The sequence below is a fragment of the Delphinapterus leucas genome, chromosome 8 (assembly GCF_059928025.1).
Source record: "Delphinapterus leucas isolate spDelLeu-1000000601 "Yukka" chromosome 8, BTC_Dleu_Yukka2, whole genome shotgun sequence".
NCBI lineage: Eukaryota > Metazoa > Chordata > Mammalia > Artiodactyla > Monodontidae > Delphinapterus > Delphinapterus leucas.
Window position 1 is genome coordinate 51,706,187 of NC_143136.1, and position 16,643 is coordinate 51,722,829.

Here is a 16,643-nt window from a genome sequence, read left to right on the forward strand (position 1 = left end):
ATAGAAGTCACAGGTAATCCTTCTACAGCTTATAAATTTGCAAACAAGACACTAAATCTCATATGACACAGGTTAATGAGGATTCTGCAAAGTAATTTTTACGGACAGTCATGAAATATTTTACAAAATAAAGTATTTTATAAGCATTGACTAAAAATAGAAATAAAAGTTTAGCAGAGTACAATCAGTCAAACTGAATATTTCTGAGTTCTCATTTTTGGAGCTAAGAAAAAAATTGAGGACAGTATAAGGAACTGCCTAAATTCCCATCAGAAGGGTAAGGTTTCCATAATCCAGGATTCTAGTTAAGCCTCCAGTAAGAAAGAACTGACCTGGGAAACTTACAATAGACTACCAGACTGGGCCCCTCTTAACTCTCATTTCTTACTGTTCTCCCCTTAACTGACTCTACTTGGCCCGCCAACTATTCTTTAAAACACAGCATCTCCTCTACTTCCTTCACGTCTTTCCTTAAATGCCATCTTCTCAAGAACCTTTCTCTGACCACCCTATCTGAAACCACAACCCCTGCCCAGCCCCACTGACACTCCCTATTCCCTTCCTGCCTTAATTTTCTATCATTTATTGCCACATTCGATACTTACAGTGTTCATTTTCTGTCTCCCCCCCACTAGACCATAGACTCTATGAAAGCAGGAATTTGTATCTGTTGTGTTTACTGGTATATCCCCAGCATCTATTGATAGAATGTTCCTGGTATACTATAACTACTACTACACAGGATTAAAGAGGGTCCCCATTAAAAAGGATGATATTGTTAACATTTAGAGATAGAAAGGACTTTACTCAGCATGAGAAGTAGAGAAAAAAATTATTTAAAAGATTCATTTAAATCTCTCTGTGCTCTTCTAGGAAAAAGAAACATAAGAAGGAACTGAAGTATGGGAACCTTTTCAACCATTACAGCGCTTCAAGGTATATTTATTTTCCATTCTTTCACAAAGGTAAGCATGGGTAGTTATTGTTTAACCCTATCAAAAGCTAATAATTGTGTCACTTTAGCCTTGGGGAAATGAAAAACAGGAAACATTTTATCAAGGTGCATAGATTCATAAGTAATATTTTAAAAGGTTATTTGAAGGGTGTTAACAGAATTGCTTTTGAACAGACCTGTATTAAGGTAAAATAAAAATTCTATTTTTTTTTGAAAAACCTGGAAATTGGCCACTGATACCCTTTTTTTTTTTTTACTTACATGGCTAAGCTGAATATTACTTTTTGAGCAAAACCACTATAGAAATAAGCCTGAGCAATGGAACTTATTATTCTAATTAATAATGGCAAGATTACCGCATTATATTGCAGAGTGCATTTCTTCCAAATGGCCTAACTCAACAGATTAAAACAGGAATGACCTCATCAGTTCATCTGAAAAGCAAGGAAAGGCCTTGCCTACCTCAAAATCTTTCTTTCACTCCTTCCACAACTCTTGTTCCTTAGGAAAGTTCGCTTTTGTTTGTATATTAGACTGGGCTTTTCTCCCATAATAATATGAAAATACCTCTAAGTTATTTGCAGTGACATTGTAATGGCCTAGTGGCTTTCCAACTGTTTTACCTAGTGGACAGCTGAGTCTTGTTCAAAGGACAACCTCTGACCACAGGTGCATAGAAGTGCCGGGAGAGGGGCTGGGTGCAAAATTAGAACTAACATGAGAACAGAAGGGGGAGGAGGAGGTGAGAAATGTTTCCAACTTCCTGCTTTGTCCTGTGTACAGGAGACAAGTGACTCTCTCAAAGTCAGATAATCTCCAAATACTTCCTGACATTCCATTCCTTTTCCATTCCAACATCTTCAAAATCTCTTCAGCAAGTAAGTTAGCATTAACAAATCACCATCACATGTATACTGCATTTCCAACAATGTTATCTATATGCCCTTCCCAAAATATTCTCTCTCCCTCTCCCTCAATTTCCCTCATTCTCTCTCTCTGCCTTCCTGCCTCCCTCTCCTTCTCCACTTCTCCCTTCTCCCCCTCTCTCTTTCATACACACACTCACACACACACACACACACAACCTATTGAAAGTGTATGCTCACTCTTATCTGACTTGTTCACTATACATCTACTGTGTGCCAAGCCCTGGTAAGTAAATTACATGTGTTATTTCATTTAACCCTTAAAACAACCTTAGAAGTTGAATACTTTTATCTCCATGTTACAAATGAGGGAAATGAGCCACAGAGAGGTTAAGTAAATTTTCTAGTCATACTTAGTAACCAGAGAGGCTAAAACCAGATCTGACTCCAAATTGCTTACTTTGAATCATCATGCTTTATGAGCTCTCCTCAACCCCCTGCCATATCCAACAAATGATTATATTTGAAAATTCCCCTGACTTTTGTCTGTTAAACAAATAATAACATAAATTAGAATGCCTGGCAAATCTACTGCTTATGACCTTATGAATAGATTTCTTTAGTTCAATTAACATTTTTTTTGGCTTTTTATAAAACACCATGAAGTACTTTTAAGGACAAAAGAAGCAAACATTTTCATGTGGTCTTATGTAATGATGTGCAATTTAGACCTAATCCTTTTAGCCCAGAGATGGAAGACTGACACTCTAAACAAAGCTCATTGTGTTCTTTTGTGCTGCCATAACAAGGTATTTAAAGGATGAAATTCTGGCTGGCAGATGGACTTCTTGGCATAACTCTACGTGCATCACAGAAATTGTTTTGTTTCAGGGGATACAAACAAGATGCCTGACATTTCTCAGAAGATATTTCTACTTGTAAATATGGTAACTTGTTAGGTAGGGGTGTTAAAGGGACAATAATGAAGGCTTTTAAGGCCTTTTTCCTGTCTGTAACTTTGTATGATATGTAAAAAGTGCATTTACAGAAACTCATCCAACCTCAGTGAACACTCACACTTGAAGCCCTGAGTTGCTGTGTTAGAATTCCAATTACCCAAAGCTTCCAAGATGTGAGGAAACTAAGCCAGATGTTGGGGCCACCTGTATGTGCTTCAGTGGACAGCAGAGCTCAGCTCACAGTTGACAGCTAGTGTCGACTGCCGTCCATGAGAGGGAGCCTTCTTGGACATCCAGCCCAGCTGAGCCTTCAGATGACCGTAGCCCTGGCCAGCATTTGACAACAACTGCATGAAAGACTCCAGGCAGGATTTGCCCAGCTGAACCCTTCCTAAAATTCCTGTCAGACAAAATCATGAGCAAAATGAAATGAATGTTTTATGTAAGTAGGTTTTAGGTGGATTTGCTATGTAGCAAAAGTAACAGGTTTTGTTACCTGGAAGTAGGGTGTTACCAGGACCAGTGAGCATCAAAGTGACTGTCAGTGAAGGCTGGAAGGAGAGTGAGTGAAATGTTATTGGGGGCTGGAAGATAGAAGACCTTGGATATGTAGTGGTGGGAAGTTTATGAAAACTATCACTGCAGAATATAGAACTGCACCTAGTGAACTAACTGATCTGGATAAGGATATTTCTGGCTAAATGTTGAAAGTGACAATTAAGGTTTTCTAGCTACTATCATAAAATGAAGATAAAGAGATATGAGTTAAAATAGAAACTATTCAATTGTCAAGCAGAATGTAGAACAAGTAAAAATGGCCCTTGCTTTGCTAGGTTTAAAAATAAAACCAATTCTCATCTCTAGTCTCTCCCAGAAGAAGACTCTCAAAAGTAAAAAAGAGCCTCAGGGCAAAGAGTAAATCCAGGGTGCTGTCAGGAAACATGGTCTTAGGGTAAATATGAAGTAAAATGTATAACTGTAAAATCCTTTCTTAAGACATAGAAAGATTTAAGGTGATTTCTCAGAGACCCTTTCAAAAGCCTTCTATGGATTTTTAGGATGTGCCTCACGGCATCTCTATTTTCAGTTGAACAACAGCCCTTCTGAGAATTGTAAACAGTCTCATAGGGAGCCCAAAGTAGAGATCTGCTCTTAGGTCAAATTTTCAGTTTTTGTATAGGGATACGCTGTTCAAGATTGAACATTTTAAGCAAAAAGGAAGTTATCATACCATTACATAAGCCAAAACCAACCCAAGTTTCAAATGAGGATTTTTTTCTGAAGTTTACCTCAACAGACTCTAAAATATAACATTCTGTTTGGAAGGGGAAGTGTGTACATGGCCATTGTGATTTTGCCTGACCAAAGTCCCCTACCAAGCTCCATTTGTTGAGACAGAGTCCCCCAGATGTAGGACATCTACCGTTGAATCAGTTATCAGCAAGCTTTGGAATCCCCAGCAGAGGCTGCTAATTTGTTAACCATATACTAGCATGCATTCTCAAGCAGTCCAATTTGAGGGACCAGACAGCGGGATTGTGAGTTTGAAGAGAGCATGCTGTGTTGCAATAGTGGCAGGTTTCAGAGGCAGAGATGTGAGGGAGATTAAAAGAAAATTTACAGGCTTGGCATTAGGAGGTACACATGATCTCAGTTCTGCCAGAGCTTCACCTCTGTGATGAAATACTTGACAGCATCGACAGGTGTACTTGATAATGTGGAAAGTTGCAGAGACTGGTACATCTGCTCCGCTACCATGTACCAACAGGAAGGAGAAAAGTTCTCTGGAAATGTGTTAATGCTAGAGAGTCTTTTGCAATGAGCCATATGACAAAGTGCTATTGAACAGTTTGGAAAATCAGATTCAGTCAAAGCATGTTATTACAAGAGCGACATACAGTAAGGCATTATTGGAGAAGCTTTAGAATGGGAGATCTAAATTCGCCTTGTTAGTAAAGATTTATACAAGAAGAGGAGAGAGAAAGGTGACAGATCCTGTCTTGATGGAACCCAACCAAATGGCAGACTTGAACTGGAGACCTTAGTAGAGACTTGGGGAGTTGCAGCCGATGTTGCTGGTTTAACAGTAAAATCAACTTCCCTCTCAGAAAACCTGGTGAGAGACTGTGTCCATTAACTTAGTGTATGAAGTCTGATCTCAGAGAGAACAGCTGGAACCATCCACCTTTAACTTAGGAGCTACTCATTTATATGGTACATTTTTAATGCATAGGTTGCCAGGTGGAAGTATCTTTCTCCCCCCACCCCTTTTAAAATTTTGTTATAGAAAAGATGGGTATTTCCAAGCAAACAACACTTGGTAGGGGAGACTTTCCTTAGCCATCCAGAAACTAAGAGCAGAAAACAAGGAGGAACCAAGGAGACAACTAATCCCTGCAAGCAAAATTGCCCAATAGATACTCTGGCTCCTTCTTGTAGGAGGCAGAGATCATGCATGTAAGCGCTGAAAACAACAGAAGCTGATGCTCCTTCCTTGTATGTAGAAGTCATTAACCCAAAAGTCAGCCTTGATTCTGAGAGTGGAAAAGATGATAGAGGATGCTGGTGGGAATTTTTTTTCAGGCCCATATTCTCTAAAGCTGTGATCTTCAGTCTAAGGACAACTGTATAACACCCAGAAAGCACTATGCCACAGAGATGGCTGCTGATGCAGGAAGACCCTGCCTGATTAGGCTGGGGCAGCAGCGGTATTGGCACGAGTGACTGGCACTGTGTAGGTGAGTGTGAAAAACCTTCCCAGTATCCAAGTGACAGGGCAGAATCAGAAATAAGTAGCTCAGGTACCAATTTAAATCCTCAAAGGAAAAAAAAAAAGTTGTTTGGGCTCACAGAGGAGTTTGAGGCTTAGGTGCCAAAAGTAAATTCAGTCCTGTTTTTTCACCTATACCTCAGAAGAGGATTTGTACAGAAGGTGAACAGGAGGCTCCATTTCCCCCTCAGGATGCTGTATTTGATGCTGTTGTGTACCACCCACATCCCCTTCTAGAACCAAGTTCTCTCCAAGTTGACTGGAATTTTGGATGCTGACAGCTCACAGCTGTGTTCTTCTTCAGGAATTGCCCCTGGCTCAAGGAAGCGGCTTCACTCAAAGTTATGCGCTCTTCCTGGGATGCAGCACACATTCAATGCCTGGGTCATACAGAATGCAAAGATTCGTCCCCCTTACCTTGATTCTCAAGACATCTCTAAAGGGCCATTCCACCTTCAAAAGTGGATTCATGGAAACCACTGAGGCTGTTCTTATAACAGAGCACCTTCCCTTTTCATGTGTCCTTGATTAGCAGTAATTCCCATAACTAATTAACTTAAACATTTTGATACTAATTGTCATGACATTTTGCTACATGCTAGGAAAATCAAAATTATGACCTGGTCTCTGACTTCAAAGAGATTTTAACTTATAGAAATGATAAATGACTCCAAAGTATCATACAAGGCTGTATGGCCTAAGCATGAAGGTGCTGAGTCATTCAATTATTAAACCGTAAACACCTGTATGTGCTTTGTGCAGCAGTATAAAGGTCAGTAAGGGTTGGACACTGCTTTTAAGGATTTCAGTGGGTTCAGGGAAGGGAAGGTTTATTCTTGACAGGAATTTCTTCATGGGGGCTCCATTTGTTTACATATGTCCTGGCTTACTTCGGAAAAAGATTTTGAGTTGGATCAGAAAAAGTAATTAAGTATTTCATAAAGGGTTGGAGTGTGATGGGGTAGGAGGGAAACTCCAGGATGAAGGAATAACATGAAGGCAGTAGGGAGAAGGCCGTTTCCTCACAATGGTTTCTGATAGGGTCTTAAAATGGGCACCGGAGGAGAATATTTAACAGGAAAAGAAAGTCTAAAGTGAGGAGAGGCCTGAAGACAAAGGTAAGGAATTCTGGTTTTGTTTAGTAGGAAGCGTGAAGATTTTCTCTTTTATCTCCTATGTTTATTTAAAACTTTATTGTCTAGCTCAGTCTCTATCCCACATCCTACTATTTTTTGTTGATGATGGTATCACAATCACTGTACTAGACGTACTCATTTTATGACTCACCTTCGTTCCATTTCATTTGTCTCCATCCTTGGCCATGTTTGTCATCTCACTTTAAGAAATAATAAACTGTTGTTGTTTTAAACCACTTGGTTTTGGGGTAGTTTGTTACACAACAGTAGACAACTGATACACAATTTGGACTTTTGCCCAAAAGCCTCACTCAGGGTAACCTTGAAAGACAGCAGTGAGGGACAGTCTCACCATTGGCAGAGGTTTGGGTGTGTGCATGATTATTTATTTTGTGTCAAAAGAGAAGCAGGTTGATATAAGATTATACATGGACTCATTAGCAGTGACAAACGGTTTGGTTAATTGTTCAGGGGCTTGGAAGGAGAAAGAAGAGTGAGAGTTTTCGAGAAGAGGCATTTAATTTGACATATAAACATGGGCATAAAGTGTGGATGTCTTTGATTCACATCAAAATGCCCACCAGAGAGAATCTGTTGAAGGGGCACTAAATAACCATGTAGAATAACTTAGCCAGTCTTTGTTGAAAGTCACTGCAGTGTTGCACAAAGGGTTTATACAGGAGAAACTATGGAGACAGGGATGGAGGCTGTGCTTGAGCCCAACAATGTGGACACTCCAGAGCAGACCTAATAGTGCTGCTGCCTATCATCTAAGCTACCAGCAGCAAGACTAATGTTGCCCTCTAATATGGCACCGTACCTTGAGGGGACCAACTAGACAAAGTTGATTACACTGTGTCTGTGAAATCTCGAGAGGCAGAAATTTATTTTGAGTGGTGTTCTCTATATGATTGCCTTTCCTGCTCATTAGACTCATAGGCTGCACCATTATCCATGAGCAAACAAAATGTTTGATCTACCAATATGTGATCCTACATAAATTTCATTGGCCCAAGCAATGCACTTTACATCAAATGAGGTGTAACAGTAGGCATCTGACCATGAGATTCACTGGTCCTATCACATTTTACCACCCTGATTCTGCCGGCCTGATAGTGATGGAATGGCTGTTTGAAGGTATACACCTAAGGTGGAAAGTTGGAAATTATACTGTGCAAGAATGTGGTATATACCTTCATCCTACAGAATCAAGAGCACACCCTAAATCATCAACCATTATGTGCTGCTGTATTCCCCAAGGGAAAATACATGGATCTGGGAACTAAGGGTTGCAGGGAGAAGGGACTATGCTTATTATCACTTCCAATGGCCCATTTGGGGAACTTGTTCTTCCCATCCCCACAACTCTACATCCTGTAGGTGTTTAATGGCACATTAAATATAATACATTTGGCACACAAGTGATCTGCTTAGAGAAGAGGGTGAAGGGAAGGGGGTTCTTGGTATTGCTCTAACCAATTTTAATGGTAAATGGACATGTGCAGAAGCCACAACCTGAAAAGGGCACAGCAACTATGGGCCCAGACCCCCTCAGGGAAAGGGGCCTGGGTCATCCACCAAGTAAGTGCTGGAGACCAGCTGACTACCCATTGATTGTCAAGGGTGGGTGAACTCTAGTAGACGAGGTTAATAGATGAGGGAGACTATAAATATCAGGTGCAGACTAGAGAATAGTTGGAGGGGTGAGGGCAGCTGAGAGTGGGGGAGGAAGGAGAAAGGGAGAAGGAGGCTAACACTAGTTTGTCACACTGAACTTCCTCTAAAAGCTTTCCGAGGAAAGGAGGAGAATTGTAATCCTGAAGGAGTTGTTTCCTTGTGGAGGGAATATGCTGTACAAAGCAAGTGGAACTAAATGGCATGGGATGGACTGTAGTGGATGCATTTGGAGACCTCCTAGATTCCCCTTCCTGGTTAAGGCTTCATGGTCCCAGATGCTGGGAGTATTGACTACTGATTACTTACAGTTGCATCCAACTCTGGGAATTGCCCTCAGCTGAAGGAAACTGCCATGCTCAAGTCTCAGCTCTAGTTCCTGGGGGCAGCCATATCTGATGATTGATTGTTGTGGGGTACATTCCTTAATGTGGGACATCTTTGTAGGATCATCTCATTCTTGAGGGATCTCTGTGGCATTCGCTGAGACTACTGTTTCAACTGTATCTCATTTCAAATTCTACCTTTACTTAATCTAGCTTCCCTTGCTCCTTCAAAGAGCACTTCTGTTTTCAAGAGCACTTCTGATAAACCTCCTGCCTGCAAATTCCAGGTGAACTTTACCTAGAACAGTAAGGTGTATTTATATACCTAAATTTCTAAGAAAGGCAGCTCCTGAAGCCTCCTTTATTCTGATAACCTCCCTAAGCAGTATCGTGTATATAATGCTGAGTGTAGGAGATCCTTATATTCTATACAAAATAAGAGGAATTCAAAATTCACAGGAAGCAATTTCATAGAGAGGGAACAAAGACCACATGAGAAAGTGAAAGAAAGATGAGGAAACCTGGTAAATGTGGGAGGAGTAGATTTCCTGTTGAAACTAGTGAAGGGATTGAGTTTTGCATCCAGGTTGACAAGGAGGAAAGAAAGTAGGCATATATTTATATAGGAGTCACACAGACAGGATCTATTGTTCCCCCCCATCAGAACTTCTACATGTCTTTGAAATTGGAACTTTGAGAGGCAGAAAAATCCATGGCAGATATCTGATTATAAAATACATTAGGTGTATCAAGTTGTATTCTTTTAGAGTTGAATTTGTTTTCACACTAGTATCTCTTCCTAAATGCATTTTTTTACGTTTTCTTTTTAATTTTTAAAAAGTATTAGGCTGTGCCCTGTCTTAGTTGTGGCACGTGGGCTTCTTAGCTTGTGGTATGCATTTGGGATCTAGTTCCCCGACCAGGGTTCAAACCCGGGACCCCTGCAATGGGAGCTTGGAGTCTTACCCACTGGACCACCAGGGAAGTCCCCCTAAATGCACTTTTGAAAAATTATTTGGTGTTGTTATTTTGATTTATCAGCCTTGAGGTCATACTTGACTTTGCTTTCTCTCAAAGGCTATATCCAATACGTCTGGAAACCTCATTGGCTCTACCTTCAAAATATATTCAGAATTCAGGAAGTTCCTCGGGCAAAAAGGAATATTAGACCAACCATAAACCTGGATCTACATCAAGAAATGAAGAGTATGGGAAATGGAGTAAAACAAGGTAATATAAAATTAATTTTTCTTATTTTAGTTCCTTCAAGAGATAACTATCTAAAGCAAAAACAGTAGTAATGTATTATATATTTTTTGCAAATGTAAACTTAAGTCTGACAAAAGCAGATGCGAGGGAGCAGTTGGGCATATACTATTTTTTTCAATACGTTTATTGAAGTATAGTTGATTTACAATGTTGTGTTAATTTCTGCTGTACAGCAAAGTGATTAACTTATACATATACATTGTATATATTCTTTTTTAAATATTGGGCATATACTATTTTAAGGTCCTTACACTACATTTGAAGTGATGTAATATGGCTTTAAGGTAGATCTTGATTAATTAAACATATATTTTAAAACATATAGCAACCACAGACCTTTTTATAAAAAGGTAAAAGCCCATAGGAGAAATAAACTAGAATAAAAACAACACTCTGAATTCAAAAGAAGGCAGAAAAAGGAAAAAAGAAACAAAGAATGGATAAAACATTAGAAAACAGCTAGCAAGAAAGAGTTTTATCTAACCATGAAATAATTATATTAAATGTAAATGAAATAAACACATCATCTAAAAGCCCAGAATGCCAGGTTGGCTAAGAAAGCAAGACTCAACTATATGCTGTCTCCAAGAAACCCATTTTTTTTTTTTTAAACACGTTGTTTTTTTTAAATGAATTTATTTATTTTTATTTTATTTATGGCTGCATTGGGTCTTCATTGCTACATGCAGGCTTTTCTCTAGTTGCAGCAAGCGGGGGCTACTCTTCATTGCAGTGCGCGGGCTTCTCATTGTGGTGGCTTCTCTTGTTGTGGAGCGCGGGCTCTAGGCACGCGGGCTTCAGTAGTTGTGGCATGCAGGCTCAGTAGTTGTGGCTCGCAGACTCTAGAGCACAGGCTCAGTAGTTGTGGCGCGTGGGCTTAGTTGCTCCACAGCATGTGGGATCTTCCCGGACCAGGGCTCGAACCCGTGTCCCCTGCATTGGCAGGAGAATTTTTAACCACTGCACCACCAGGGAAGCACAGAAACCCATTCTAAATATAGAACACAGATAAGTTAAAAGTAAAGAGATGGGAAAATATATACTATGAAAATACTAATCAAAGAAAGCTAAATAGCTATGTTTATAACTGACAAAGTAGACTTTAGAATAATAAATATTACCAGAGATAAAGAGGAGCATTACATAACGATAAAAAGTCAATTCTCCAGGAAAACATTATAATCCTACATGTGTATGTATCTAGCAACAGACCTTCAAAATACATAAAGTAAAAATTGATAGAAAGAAAGGAAAAATTTCACAATTATGGTTGGAGATCAACACTCCTCTCTCAGCAATTGATAGGACAAATAGAAAGTATGTTCAGGATATAAAAGACCTAAACATTATTGACAACTTGACTTAATTAGTAATTGTAGGACACTCCATCCAACAACTGTAGAATAGAAATTGTTTTCCAGTTCAAAAGGAACATGTACTAAGATAGACCATCTTCTTTTTTACCAGTGTTTTCTTCATTTTTTTGAATTTTTGCATTTTATTTTATTGATTTTTTTACACAGCAGGTTCTTATTATTTATCCATTTTATACATGTTTATAACATGTATAAATCCCAATCTCCCAATTCATCATACCACACTCCCACCCCGACCCCCCTGCCGCTTTCCCCCCTTGGTGTCCATACATTTGTTCTCTATATCAGTGTCTCAATTTCTACCCTGCAAGCCGGTTCACCTGTACCATTTTTCTAGGTTCCACATATATGAGTTAATATACGATATTTGTTTTTCTCTTTCTGACTTACTTCACTCTGTATGACAGTCTCTAGATCCATCCACATCTCAACAAATGACCCAATTTCATTCCTTTTTATGGCTGAGTAATATTCTATTGTATATATGTACCACATCTTCCTTATCCATTCATCTGTCGATGGGCATTTAGCTTGCTTCCATGACCTGGCTATTGTAAATAGGGCTGCAATGAACATTGTGGTACATGACTCCTTTTGAATTATGGTTTTCTCAGGGTATATGCCTAGTAGTGGGATTGCTGGCTTGTATGATAGTTCTATTTATAGAACTATAAACTATAGTCGCCTCCATACTATTCTCCATAGTGGCTGTATCAATTTACATTCCCACCAACAGTGCAAGAGTGTTCCCTTTTCTCCACACACTCTCCAGCATTTATTGTTTGCAGATTTTTTGATGATGGCCATTCTGACTGGTGTGAGGTGATACCTCATTGTAGTTTTGATTTGCAGTTCTCTAATGATTAATGACGTTGAGCATTCTTTCATGTGTTTGTTGGCAATCTGTATATCTTCTTTGGAGAAATGTCTATTTAGGTCGTCTGCCCATTTTTGGATTGGGTTGTTTGTTTTTTTGATATTGAGCTGCATGTGTTACTTGTATGTTTTGGAGATTAATCCTTTCTCCGTTGATTTGTTTGCAAATATTTTCTCCCATTCTGAGGGTTGTCCTTCCGTCTTGTTTATAGCTTCCTTTGCTGTGCAAAAGCTTTGAAGTTTCATTAGGTCCCATTTGTTTATTTTTGGTTTTATTTCCATTACTCTAGGAGGTGGATCAAAAAAGATCTTGCTGTGATTTATGTCAAAGAGTCTTCTTCCTGTGTTTTCCTCTAAGAGTTTTATAGTGTCCACTCTTACATTTAGGTCTCTAATCCATTTTGAGTTTATTTTTGTGTATGGTGTTAGGGAGTGCTCTAATTTCATTCATTTACATGTAGCTGTCCAGTTTTCCCAGCACCCCTTATTGAAGAGACTGTCTTTTCTTCATTGTATATCCTTGCCTCCTTTGTCATAGATTAATTGACCATAGGTGTGTGGGTTTATCTCTGGGCTTTCTATCCTGTGCCATTGATATATATTTCTGTTTTTGTGCCAGTACCATACTCTCTTGATTACTGTAGCTTTGTAGTATAGTCTGAAGTCAGGGAGTCTGATTCCTCCAGCTCCGTTTTTTTCCCTCAAGACTGCTTTGGCTATTTGGGGTCTTTTGTGTCTCCATACAAATTTTAAGATTTTTTGTTCTAGTTCTGTAAAAAATGCCATTGGTAATTTGATAGGGATTGCATTGAATCTGTAGATTGCTTTGGGTAGTAGAGTCATTTTCACAATGTTGATTCTTCCAATCCAAGAACGTGGTATATCTCTCCATTGTTTGTATCATCTTTAATTTCTTTCATCAGTGTCTTATACTTTTCTGCATAAAGGTCTTTTGTCTGTCTATGTAGGTTTATTCCTACATATTTTATTCTTTTTGTTGCAATGGTTAATTCGGAGTGTTTCCTTAATTCCTCTTTGACATTTTTTATCATTAGTGTTTAGGAATGCAAGAGGTTTCTGTGTGTTAATCTTGTATCCTGCTACTTTACCAAATTCATTGATTTGCTCTAGTAGTTTTCTGGTGGCATCTTTAGGATTCCCTATGTATGGTATCATGTCATCTGCAAACTGACAGTTTTACTTCTTCTTTTCCAACTGGTATTACTTTTATTTCCTTTTCTTCTCTGATTGCCGTGGCTAGGACTTCCCAAACTGTGTTGAATAAAAGTGGCAAGGTGGATATCCTTGTCTTGTTCTGATCTTAGAGAAAATGCTTTCAGTTTTTCACCATTGAGAATGATGTTTGCTGTGGGTTTGTTGTATATGGCCTTTATTATGTTGAGGTAGGTTCCCTCTATGCCCACTTTCTAGAGAGTTTTTATCATAAATCGGTGTTGAATTTTGTCAAAAGCTTTTTCTGCATCTATTGAGATGATCATATGGTTTTTCTTCTTCAGTTTCTTAATATGGTTTATCACATTGATTGATTTGACTATATTGAAGAATCCTTGCATCCCTGGGATAAATCCCACCTAATCGTGGTATATGATCCTTTTAATGTGTTGTTGGATTCTGTTTGCTAGTATTTTGTTCAGGATTTTGCGTCTATATTCATGAGTGATATTGGTCTGTATTTTTCTCTTTTTGTAGTATCTTTGTCTGGTTTTGTTATCAGGGTGATGGTGGCCTCATAGAATGAGTGTGGGAGTTTTCCTTCTCTGCAATTTTTGGAAGAGTTTGAGAAAGACAGGTGTTAGCTCTTCTCTAAATGTTTGATAGAATTCACCTGTGAAGCCACCTGGTTCTGGACTTTTGTTTGTTGGAAGGTTTTTAATCACAGTTTCAATTTCATTACCTGTGATTGGTCTGTTCATATTTCCTATTTCTTCCTGGATCATTCGTAGAAGGTTATACCTTTCTAAGGATATGTGCATTTCTTCCAGGTTGTCCATTTTATTGGCATAGAGTTACTAATAGTAGTCTCTTAGGATGCTTTGTATTTCTGCGGTGTCTCTTGTAACTTCTTTTACATTTCTAATTTTATGGATTTGAATCCTCTCCCTCTTTTTCTTGATGAGTCTGGCTAATGGTTTATCAATTTTGTTTATCTTCTCAAAGAACCAGCTTTTAGTTTTATTGATCTTTGCTATTGTTTTCTTTGTTCTTTTTCATTTATTTCTGCTCTGATCTTTATGATTTCTTTCCTTCTGCTAACTTTGCATTTTGTTTGTTCTTCTTTCTCTAGTTCCATTCGGTGTAAGGTTAGATTGTTTATTTGAGATGTTTCTTGTTTCTTGAGGGAGGCTTGTATTGGTATAGACTTGCCTCTTAGAACTGCTTTTGCTGCATCCCATAGGTTTTGGATTGTCGTGTTTTCATTGTCATTTGTCTCTAGGTAGTTTTTTATTTCCTCTTTGACTTTTTCAGTGATCTCTTGGTTATTTACTAATGTATTGTTTAGCCTCCATGTGTTTGTAATTTTTATGTTTTTTTCCCCCTGTAATTTACTTCCAATCTCACAGCGTTGTGGTTGGAAAAGATGCTTGATATGATTTCAGTTTTCTTAAATTTACCAAGGCTTGATTTTTGGCCCAAGAGGTGATCTATCCTGGAGAATGTTCCATGTGCACTTGAGAAGAAAGTGTTATCTGCTGTTTTTGGATGGAATGTCCTATAAATATCAATTAAATCTAGCTGTGTCATTTAAAGCTTTTGTTTCCTTATTAATTTTCATTTTGGATGATCTGTCCATTGGTGTAAGTGAGGAGTTAAAGTCCCCCCCTATTATTGTGTTACTGTCAGTTTCCTCTTTTAGAGGTGTTAGCAGTTGCCTTATGTCTTGAGGTGCTCCTGTGTTGGGTGCATATATATTTATAACTGTTATATCTTCTTCTTGCATTGATCCCTTGATCATTATGTAGTGTCCTTCCTTGTCTCTTGTAACATTCTTTATTTTAAAGTCTATTTTATCTGATATGAGTATTGCAACTCCAGCTTTCTTTTGATTTCCATTTGCATGGATCATCTTTTTCCATCCCCTCACTTTCAGTCTGTATGTGTCTCTAGGTCTGAAGTGGGTCTCTTGTAGACAGCATACAGATGGGTCTCGTTTTTGTATCCATACAGAGAGACTGTGTCTTTTGGTTGGAGCATTTAACCCATTCACGTTTAAAGTAATTATTGATATGTACATTCCTATTACCATTTTCTTAATTGTTTTGGGTTTGTTTTTGTAGGTCCTTTTCTTCTCTTCTTTCCCACTTAGAGAAGTTCCTTTAGCATTTGTTGTAGAGCTGGTTTGGTGGTGCTGAATTCTCTTAGCTTTTGCTTGTCTGAAAAGCTTTTGATTTCTCCATCAAATCTGAATGAGATTCTTGCCAGGTAGAGTAATCCTGGTTGTAGGGTCTTCCCTTTCATTACTTTTAATATGTCATTGCCACTCCTTTCTGGCTTGTACAGTTTCTGCTGAGAAATCAGCTGTTAACCTTATGGGAATTCCCTTGTATGTATTTTTCATTTTTCCCTTGCTGCTTTCAGTAATTTTTGTTTGTCTTTAATTTTTGTAAATTTGATTACTATGTGTCTCAGCATGTTTCTCCTTTGGTTTATCCTTCCGGAGACTCTCTGCTCTTCTTGGGCTTGGGTGGCTATTTCCTTTCCCATGTTAGGGAAGTTTTCGACTATAATCTCTTCACATATTTTCTCTGGCCATTTCTCTCTCTCTTCTCCTTCTGGGACCCCTATAATGCGTATGTCATTGCTTTCAGTGTTGTCCCAGAGGTCTCTTAGGCTGTCTTCATTTCTTCTCATTCTTTTTTCTTTATTCTGTTCTGTAGCAGTGAATTCCACCATTCCATCTTCCAGGTCACTTATCCGTTCTTCTGCTTCAGTTATTCTGCTATTGATTCCTTCTAGTGTTGTTTTCATTTCACTTATTGTATTGTTCATCTCTGTTTGTTTGTTCTTTAATTCTTCTAGTTCTTTGTTAAACATTTCTTACATCTTCTTGATCTTTGCCTCCATTCTTTTTCCAGTGTCTTGGATCATCTTCACTATCATTATTCTGAATCTTTTTCTGGAAGGTTGCCTTTTTCTGGAAGGTTGCCTATCTCCACTTCATTTAGTTGTTTTCCTGGGGTTTTATCTTGTTCCTTCATCTGGTACAAAGTCCTCTGCCTTTTCATTTTGTCTGTCTTCCTGTGAACGTGGTTTTCATTCCACAGGCTGTAGAACTGTATTTCCTATTGCATCTGCTGTCTGCCCTCTGGTGGATGAGTCTTCCTCCAAGATGGATCATCTTCTGGGCCATACAACCTTAATACACTTAAATGAATTGAAATTGTATAAAGTATGTTTGGGATTTTAACAGAATTAAA

General features: G+C 38.5%; 1 protein-coding gene across 13 annotated transcripts in view; it reads left to right on the top strand.

Moving 5' to 3' along the window:
* Positions 1–16,643, top strand: part of LOC149748554 (uncharacterized) — a 230,834-nt gene that overhangs the window by 64,851 nt on the left and 149,340 nt on the right. For 8 of the 13 annotated variants that reach the window (XR_016394101.1, XR_016394102.1, XR_016394099.1 and 5 more), the window contains 2 exons: positions 874–5,518; positions 9,764–9,916. The gene's annotated coding sequence lies outside the window, so the exon portion shown is untranslated. The remainder of the gene's footprint in view (positions 1–873; positions 5,519–9,763; positions 9,917–16,643) is intronic. The other 5 variants (XR_016394109.1, XR_016394111.1, XR_016394108.1 and 2 more) reach the window with 4 other exon arrangements.